This window comes from Vipera ursinii (assembly GCF_947247035.1).
Source record: "Vipera ursinii genome assembly, chromosome: 3".
NCBI lineage: Eukaryota > Metazoa > Chordata > Lepidosauria > Squamata > Viperidae > Vipera > Vipera ursinii.
In genome coordinates this window covers 63,106,405-63,116,839 of record NC_139516.1, presented here as the reverse complement: position 1 = coordinate 63,116,839, position 10,435 = coordinate 63,106,405, and positions in this window count along the sequence as shown.

Genomic DNA, 10,435 nt, shown 5'->3' with positions numbered 1-10,435 from the left:
GCCATATGGTTTTTGCTGTTCCCTTAATCTTTTCTTTAGCTTTATTCAAGAGGCTGGAAAATTTTCTAAAACAATGTAATCAAGTACAGAGGAGCCTCTGCCCCATTATCCCTTTTACCTATCCTTTCTATGTTAAGTGGGATGATCTAGCCCACCCATGCCAAGTCTTTCAGTGGTTCCAGGTAATGATTGAATGCAGGCAATCTGAAATGGGCCTTAAGAATTTTCTGAACATTTTCTGTTTTGTTAAGATTTGCAAATATTTTGGCTGGAGATTTGGAGAAGCTTTCTAATTAAGTGCTTACATTAAGTTCACAATTTTCTCAGGATATTTTTTCAACAGAATTACATATTTTTTTTTACTTCATTCAGAGCAGAATGTGAGCCTCTAAACTTGCTGAGATGTTTGCTTCTAAGTTGAAGTATTATATATCTGAAAAATTGGGCTTGGAAAGAATCATCATTATTAGAAGTATTAATCTAGGTCAAGTAGGACAGCCTGGGTATCCATCTGCAAAATATGAAAAAGTTAAGATATTCCTATTCCTACATACAACAGGTCTCATCATATGTTCATAATTAATTTTGGGGGGTATAGATGGACTAGGAGAGCAAATTCTACAATCCCCCACTTAACTTAGGTTGGGTGGGTCGGACAATAATAATTTTATCAAATGTTTCAAATTCAATTTGAAAATGGCATTGGAACATGACAAGTTTACTGGCTTCTAATTTCAAAAGACTACCTAAAATTACTTTATGTTAAGTATGACATTTCTCTTAATTCCATACAGTAACTTTTCCACCAGTTTTATCTTTCAACTATTAAACACTCGCTTGGTTTGGGGAAAAAAACACCTTTAACATTTTCCAGAACTTGTATAATTACAATTTGCTTAAATTTCACTCTTGTGAATTCTAAAAATTTGTGACTTTCCTTGTTTAAAAAAAATGAGAATTTGGATCTGTCTATTGATCATTTCTTACAATGATCCCACAAAGCACATACATTCTAAATGCCCACCTTTGCATTTAGTTGTATTCAATAAAATTTGATCAAGGTTTGATAATCCATAGAAACCTGGGCCAGCTGATTTAGTTTTTCCACTTACCAGTCACTATATAATATGTAACACATATAGAGCATTATTTGTCATTCTGATCTATAAAAGGCTAATCTGGAATTGTGCATTTTTGTGTTTGCTCTTTCTAAAAACTTGGCCTGTTGACAGCATTATATTCAGCATCTGTTTCACTATAGCAGAATGATGAATGGACAGGATCAGCAAGATCATACTATTGTCTCAGTATAGAAGTAATTTTTGAGGTTAAAATCTGAAATGGGCCTTAACAATTTCCTGAACATTTTCTATTTGTTAAATTTGCAAATCTTTTGGCTGGAAATTTGAAGAAGCTGATAAAAACCCAATGATCTAAGTAACTATTTCTTTGAAAACATTCTTTTTCAACACAGACAAAAAGTTGTAAAACTTGTAAAAGTTTTATTAAAAGAATTTGCTCTAGGGTTATTGTGGAAAATATTTCAAGTAGTATTGTCTTCTTAAACTAGGAGTAATTCCTTTGCCACTGTTTTGCCAATATAGAAATAATAAATATGGTTAAATATATTCCATTTACAAGCAAGTCTTTTGTGAATAAATTAAAGTATTCTCCCATGTTACTTCTTCAACCTGTTGCTTTTGTGTATTGATTGGACTAAGAAAAACTGCTGTCCAGGAAAACAGAAAAAGCTGAGCACTACAGTGTTGTAAACTCAGTAGTAAAAAGACCATCCAGAGTTAGATAACTCAACGGCTGTTGTTTTCCAAAATCACAGAATAGTATCAGTCCTCTTTATGACTGGCGGGAAAAAGCCACTTTCCAGAAGGAATTACATCCTAAAAGTAAATTAGCTACTGTATCAGATCTTTCAGATTATTTCCATCATTTCTTTGATATACATTCATTCATTATCCATCCCAAATATAAAGAGTTGGATGTCACATTGGCAGAAACAGAGGAGGTAATTAGAGCAGCAAATTTAATGTGGGTTGTCTTATATATGTACTTAAAAAGATTTCTTAACTTTTCCTTCCTAAGTTTTCTTGCTTAATTTTTGAGTTTTCTGTTGTATGAAAGTTAAGCAGTCCCATCCACATAAAGGAATCCCGGACAACTAATCAATTTTTAGAATGTCTGCTGATAAAAAACATAATTTGAACTTTTGTTGTATTCATTTGACAAAAATATTATTTAATAAGGAGGCACTTATCTACGAGCATAGATGCTATTCCTCACATAATAACTTATGGTGTTTCTTAGATGTAACTGCTTAATGAAACTTGCTGCTTTATGAACAGATTTTTAATAGAGAACAGAAATGTTCCTGCACTAAATCTATACATAACAATAAACTTATTTTTATTCTTGTTAATAAATATTTTTGAAGACATTACCAAATATGCTTTGCATCTCTGCTTTGCTTTTTAAATTCCACACTATTCAGATACATCTTTTAAAAGTTGATCCAAGATTTTCTCTGTACCCTGGTATGAGAAATTCCACAATCAGATTGATTGATCAAAAACATTTCTAGACTACTTTTCATTAAACAAGATCCTGAGGCAGATGATTAAAAATGATTCAGAAATGATCAGATTAACTTAAAATTCATGAAACTGTTGAGAGAACACAAATCTTAAATCACTGCAGAGGAATGATGTTGAGTCATTCTGTGTGAAATGTATTTGTCAGCAGTTTTCAGTTAAGTAAATTAAGAGATCAGATAAACATACTATTCATTTTGCTCTGGGGAGAAAAAAAATACATAAAACACTCACATTTCTTCTAAATACAACTTTATTTTACCAGAAGAGGTCACTGTTCTACATTTTGTGTAAATGTGCCAGCATATTCCTGCCCTCAATGACTTTCTGCTGATCTAGGCAGTGCTTTTCTAACCTGGGGAAATCAAGATGTTTGGTTATAATTTTCATTATCCCATCCAGCCTAGTCATAGTTCAACATAACTAGGGGGCACAAAAATGAGGGAAGGCTAATCTAGGTCTTAGTTTCTGAGTTGAAAATCATAAAACTCCTTACAGAAAAGATCGGAAAACTTTCTTTTCTCCAACAACTTGTATGATTATGTGAGTTAAGGGGGGAAAAACAACCTTTTAAAAGTTGAATGTCAACCAATGTTAGATTTCTTGGAATTGCTGTATCTTTGTTTGCTTAGAAAGAGCTACTGTATAGATATAGCTACCATATCTGCTGCAAACAGAGAACTCATTCTTACATCTTTTTAATTATCCTAATTTTTACAACCCAGATATAGTAATTTCAGTCAGACAGAGAGAAAAAATACCTTGCATGGGCTGGGAGAAAAATCAAAGATGGTGAGACATAAATTAGGGAAAAGTTAAAATTAGCTAGCATATGAAACCTAGAAACAATAGGCAGCACACAACCATTAACCCTGACAGAACCAGGCTGTGAAAATAAATTTTATCAGTTGACAAAAAAGTGTAAACCATTTCCTCCAACATTTGCCTTAAAAGTGAAGCAAGACTGAATCCTCCTTTGCCTGGGAGGATTGTTCCAAATGTTGAGAAGGAAGGTTTGGTCACAGAGCTATTGTATCTTCAGGTATCACCACAAAGCTATGGAAGAAGGATTTGTGATTTTCAGTGTAGTTGTATGTATTTGCCACAGCCAATTTTAAAACATCAGTTCTATTATCTCAAAGGTATATTTCAGAGGATTATAAAAGGAAGTTGTGGTTGTTATGGTGTTTGGTGAGGTTATCCTGACTATCATACTTGCAATTCTTAAGCTTGATTTGAATGAATACAGAGCTACCTTCATATAGTTTTCCCCCATCTCCAGTGTATCACAGTTGTATTCCTTGCTAAAAATGGTGTTAGGAATTGAGGCCCATTACATCTGGAGGGCATAGGTAGAAAAATGCCCTGTGTGTAATACAGGGAGCTCTTCATCCCAATCTTTGAATACTCTTTGAGTAAACATATTTTTAATCAGAAATAGTTCTTTTTCTATGCATCTGATAGATTCCAAAAGAAGTGTGAATACTAAGAAGTAAATACGAAATCCGACAGTCAGGTTTGAGCAAATTCTGTACAAGTAGCTCTAATGAGTGAGGAGGTATTTTTTCATTTTAAAGTCTGCATTTATCTGGTTAGACTGTGTTGCATTCTAGAAATAATTGTGAGCAGGTAGTGTATTTATATGGAAATATCTATAGATTTTACATCTTTGTATATTCATAGGCACACAGGGCTAAAACAGGGAATTTTTAGCCACAAAAAATAGAGGCTTGGCTCAGACATCATGCTAGATAAAATGCAGAGCTTTAGATGCTGCATTAAATCAAAGCTAAATTATGTAATAATATAATTGTATGTGCCACAGTCTGTTATTATCTGCTCAACATTTTTTGGTTCTGATATTTCCTCAGGGAAACAGATACTGATAGGAAAGTAGGCAGATATCACATTGGAACATGAAAATGAACTAGCAATTTTCCATAGTAGACGACAATTCTATATATTCTTGTCTGCCTCTCTTTCAGCAATTTTTCTTCAGATTAGAGAGTGCAAAAAGTGTATGTATTTCAATCTTATGATAGTTGGGTAACCTTATTGGGCCATAACTCATGGCATAATTCTGGATAAGACAAAAAAAAAGATTACATTTGCCCTGTGGTCCAAAAATTATCCATCCCTGGACTATTTAGACTCTGAGATTTATCCAAACCAGATTTGTTTTCAGATGGAATAATCACTTTGGAGAGAATATAAACCATTCACCTGTATAGCGTGATCTTTTAAAATGTGCAGTTTTAAAGAGGTTTGAGTCTGCAGCATAAGCATCTGCAGGGGAGGTTAAAGAAAAAAATCAAGATGGTGGCTGTACAATTCAACCACAACTAAACCTCCACCTTTTTTTTTAGGCGTAGATGTTTTCCTCCAGAAGGAATACAATACTGTAATAACACTCTCCATCTGATTTCTTGTATATGGCCTCCAAGTTCATTCTATCTCCTCAGTAGCATTACTTGAGAATTCTACTTCAGACTATGACATTATTTGAGCAAAGTGTGCCTTCAAGTCAGGGCTGACTCCTGGCAACTGTCTAAACTAGGCCCTGCAGTTTTCTTGGTAAGATTTTGGAAGTGGTTTGCCATAGCTTGCTTCTCAGGGCTGAGCATGAGTGGCAGGCTGAAGGTCACCCAACTGGCCGTGTGCTAATGGTTGGACTAGAAGTCAGAATCTCCCAGTATCTAATCTGGTGCCTTAGCCACTATACCAAAAATAGCTCACTACACCAAACTGGCTCAGGATCAAACTACTATCAGAAAATAAACCTATCATGATTAGATAATTTGCAAAAATCCAAACTGTTGCCAAATGGCAGCAAAAGTAGACTGAACACCCAGTGTTTGTTAATCATCTAACACGTCAACCAGAGTTTATTTGGTGATGTGGTTTTTTTTTGCAACATACTGTATATGACAGGCCCATCAGAGGAAGATTGGGAGACTGGTATTTTAATCTCTTGTATGCACATATATGTCAGACTGGATTCATATTACTCTAAGACAGGCACGTCAAACTTGTGACGTCACGTGACACTCTGATGTGTAAACCCAGCCAATAGGTTGTGTTAGTGGTTTCTTGAAATTGGTTTAATATGAAATAAAAGATAAAAACCTGGATTTTTGCATAACACTTGGATGAATTTAATTTGAAATCATTTTTCTATAATAGGCTCTTATTGTATTATCTTTTCAGTAAAATTGTTTAAATAACCATAACTATTTAAAAGCAGAGTGATTTTAAAAGCAATATCTATCTGAAATTTCTGTTGCATATTTAGTCAACTGGTTTATGGTACACAAACATCAACAGCTGAAAAAAATGTGTTCCTATCCTGCAGCTTATCTAAGCACCCCAGAGATTCTTGTACAATTTGTCACCACATTAAAGCAATACAACCTAGGTTTTGTATCACTCTGTGTGAGGTGATTAACAATCTCTTATTTTTATAGTTGCAAATTGGTACTAGTTTTAGTTCACCATTAATATTTGGAAAACTGCAATTGCAGGGCTGGGCAGATGGAAACACAGCTTCTGTAATGCTGTGTAGCAGGGGAAAAACAGCCAATTATTAATTATTTGATTTTCTATTATTGCATTTTTATTATAAGCAAAGGACGCGGGGTTCCATGGGATTTTTAGCTAAAATAATTTGGCTGACATTTGGTACAATGTGCTCTAGCTACAGAAGAGGAACAGGGCTTTCTGTCTTTTTCAAGCAGTGAAATAACTTGGATGAGACTTGCCTGGATTTTGGTAGCTGGTTAATATGGCTTTTTTGTATTTTCTGCTAGACAGTTGGCCATTGTTCAGATATTTCAAGTTATAATCAGATAAGATGGGCAGCCAATACATTTTATAAATAAATAAATACTTCACAAATAATTACTAACACAGAAATAATGTTTCTGTTGAGAGAAAAATGTATATTTAATTTGAATGATGGAGAATGCGTCTCAAGTGTTGTCACAACCTGGACTTGGAAGAGGTCATGCATGTTAACTTTTTAACATGCCTGGAAAGAAACCCACATGTTAAAATGTTTCTTTTAATTTATATTCATTTTAAACATGACAAGTGAAATCTTAATGTCCACAGGTAATACATGAAATTGTTGTTGTGACAAACTAAGAGCAATTGCTTGCTTTTCCTGAATGTGTGTCAGTACACTACTACAGGCACCTCCAAATTGGTGGGATGAAGGCAACAGTGTGCTGTCTTGTAAAGTAGTCTCTAGACTAGAAATACTAAGGTCCATGGAGAATATTTGGATAAAACTGGGCATGTCTGCCCTTCTACCATACTGGACAAGATGTACCAAAACCAATCAGTACTGATTTTAGAGATGGAATGCTGCATGCAAACACCTGACAGTTAACATCTTCTCCATACAGGTAATCCTCAACTTATGATCACAATTAAACCCAAAAATTCCATTGCTAAGCAAGGCAATGTTTTGTTAAATGAGTTTTGCCCCATTGTACTACCTTTGGTTTTTTGCCACAGTTGTTAAATTTTATTTATTTTTATTTTAATTCCATTTATATCCCGCCCTTCTCCGAAGACTCAGGGCGGCTTACAAGCTTAGCAGTAGCCTTAATTCTATGTATATGCCTGCTTATTAGGGCTTTCACACATACCCCCCAAGCGGCATTATTACAAAGTCAGCTTAATTGCCCCCAACAATCTGGGTCCTCATTTTACCTACCTCGGAAGGATGGAAGGCTGAGTCAACCTTGAATGACTGAATGACTGAAGATATTACGGTAAGTGATTCATGTGGTCATTAAGCAAATCTGTCTTTCCCCGTTGACTTTTGTTGTTGGAAACTTCCTGGGAAAGGCACAAATGGTGATCATATGACTGCGAGACAGTGTAACTGTCATAACTACAGACAAGTTGCCAAGTGTCCGAATTTTGGTCACATGAACTTGGGGATACTGCAATGGCTTTAAGGTGAAAAACTGGATGTAAGTCATTTTTTCCAGTGCTGTTGTAACTCTGAATGGTCACTAAATGAATGGTTGTAACTCACGGACTACCTGTACTTATTACTAAAACACATTATGCAAAATCCTTGACTATCTAATATCATAAATTGGTCAGGGAAATCAGTGTTTACGGGTCCTCTGGGGATGGCAGTGGCACCTGGAGTATTGCAACTCAGAATGTAAGAGGAGTAAATAAATGGTAAAGTAAATGAAACAGTATTTTTTTAGAAAGCACATAAGAATAGGGAAGAATATAATAAAAACGAACAAAGATAGTCTGATATTGTTGAATGGATGAATGTACACAGGAAAGTGGTGTAGATTTAATAATCAATGAAAGGGATAAAATGTTTGTCAGAAAATATGATCTGATATACAGAGAGTTAATGATTGCATATGGAAGTAGGCAGGGCTTTTTTTCTCATAGAACGCTCAGAACGGAGTTCCGGCATCTTTTTTGGATGGAACCTTGTAGGGTAGGCAAGGCGGGTTGTATGACATGTGTGAGTTCTGGCACCTTTTTCTTCTACAAAAAAAGCACTGGAAGTAGGAATCCTTAGATGAAGGACAGTTGCATATTCTACTTCACTGAAATGGTAGCAATTGGAAAGCTAAGAATGAGTTGGTGGAAGAATTGTGGAATAATTCTTCTAGATCATATGAATGGGTGGGAATAAAGCAAACAATTATGGAAACAGAAATTGACCCATTTGGAGATCCAAGAACAAATTAAAATAGTAGTGTTGGATGGTTATCTGCCTAGAAAAAGATCTCTGTGTTTCAGTCATGGTTTAAACATAAAAAGGAATATAACATGATTTGATTATTTTTGAAGGTTACAAGTGTGATGGGAGGTTTTGAACATGGAAAGTGTTATGTATGCAGGCATCTGCATAGCAACAGCCCTCAGGGGGCATTGGCCTGGACAGTTTCGGCGGGAAACCTAGGGCCAACCCCATTGGCTGTTAGCTTACCTGGCCAGGTATATAAGGAGGCCAGGTAGCCCTCATTCCTCAGTTCACTTCCCCTTCCAATAAAGAGCTGAACTCACACACCGGCTGGCGTCTCTCTTGCGTCGGACCCACTACACAATAGAAAGTATAGGCTTTATCCCATGCAGTGGAGGTACAAACCAGACTTTGCTCTCCCAGTAGCAGACCAATTAAATCTCTGAAGGAAAACTAATGTAATTTTGCTGAATGAAAAAGAGCACAATAAAGTGAATTACACTATATTTTGCATGAATATAAAGGTTGAAGTTGATTGATGCATGTGCTCTAACTGGTACTATGAGGAATAATGCTTGTAAAAGAACAAGTGGAACAGTTAGCAATGATTCAACGTTGAGGAGGGGGTGAGACAAGGTAGAGTGATATCCCCTTGATTATTTATTTGTAGAAAAATGTCTATATAATGCTTGCAATGATTCATCTAACAAGAACTGTCACTAAGAAGACTGTTTATCCATGGAATATTCATGTCTCCTGGGACTAGTAATAAATTCATGTTGGTCAATATAACACATGGCTTCCCAGAAAAAGCTAATTAACTTTATAAGTACCTAGTCCAGAGGAAAACATAAAACCAAAACATTTTGGCTGTAATTTGTTTTGTTTTATTAATTCTAATTATTAAATAGTTTTAATTAATTATAAAGAAAGCTTCTGGTAAGCATCAGAGTGCAGAATAGAATTAAATGCTTTTTTGACTAATATGTTTGTGAAATATTGTAACATTTTTGGAAGTAGGTTTATTATTAATTTGTCTAAATTGCATATATTTCTCCTTCCAGGTTTGTTATTAATTAAATTTATTATTTAGTCAATATGTTAAGAACAGGCAGAAGGACCTAGCTACCTTGGCTGATTTGAAAAAACAGAAAAAAAGCTACATACGATAAGATGTGGTAAATATTTCAATGACAGACCACAGACACATGACATATGATGGTATTCTCGGTATATTGTTTAAAGTATGTTTTGGTCTTTTATTTTAATTTGTTGTGTAAGTGACTTAGAAAACTATGGTGTGGTTGGTGACTATAGACATTGCTTAAATAAGTCAATTAAACCATATTGCTCTTCAAATAAGGTGAGATTCCAATTCTTATTATTTCTATTACCCATGATGGATAGGACTAATGAGAGCTGGGTAGAACTGATGATAGTGAGTTTAATCAGATTTGGTCTTCTAAGATCTGGAAGGTTACTGGTTCCATGATTTATTTATATTTTATTTATTAAATTTTTATGCTGTCTGCTTCACTGATACAGTGACTCTAGGCCACAGGTCGGCAACCTGCGGCTCCGGAGCCGCATGCGGCTCTTTGAGCCGTCTCTTGCGGCTCCCAGCCGCCCGGTGCGCGCGCACCTCTTCCAACGGGCAGTGGTGCGCGCGCACCTCTCCAAATGGAGAGTGGCACCGCCCATTTGGAGAGGTGCACGCGCACCTCCCCGAATGGGCGGAGGTGCGCGCGCACCTCCCCAAACCTTTGGAGAGGTGCGCGCGTACCTCCGCGCGAATGGGCAGCGGTGCCGCTCTTTCAGGAAGCCCGCCGTGGCCCGTCTGTGAAGCTGCCGAAAGCGGCAGCTTAGCAGACGGGCCGCGGCAGCTTCCGCAAAGAGCGGCGCCCCTGCCCATTCCGAGAGGTGCGTGCGCACCTCTCCGAACGACCGGAGGTGCGCGTGCACCTCCCCAAACCTTTGGGGAGGTGCGCGCGTACCTCCGCGCGAACGGGCAGCGGTGCCGCTCTTTCAGGAAGCCCGCCGCGGCCCGTCTGTGAAGCTGCCGAAAGCGGCAGCTTAGCAGACGGGCCCGCGGCAGCTT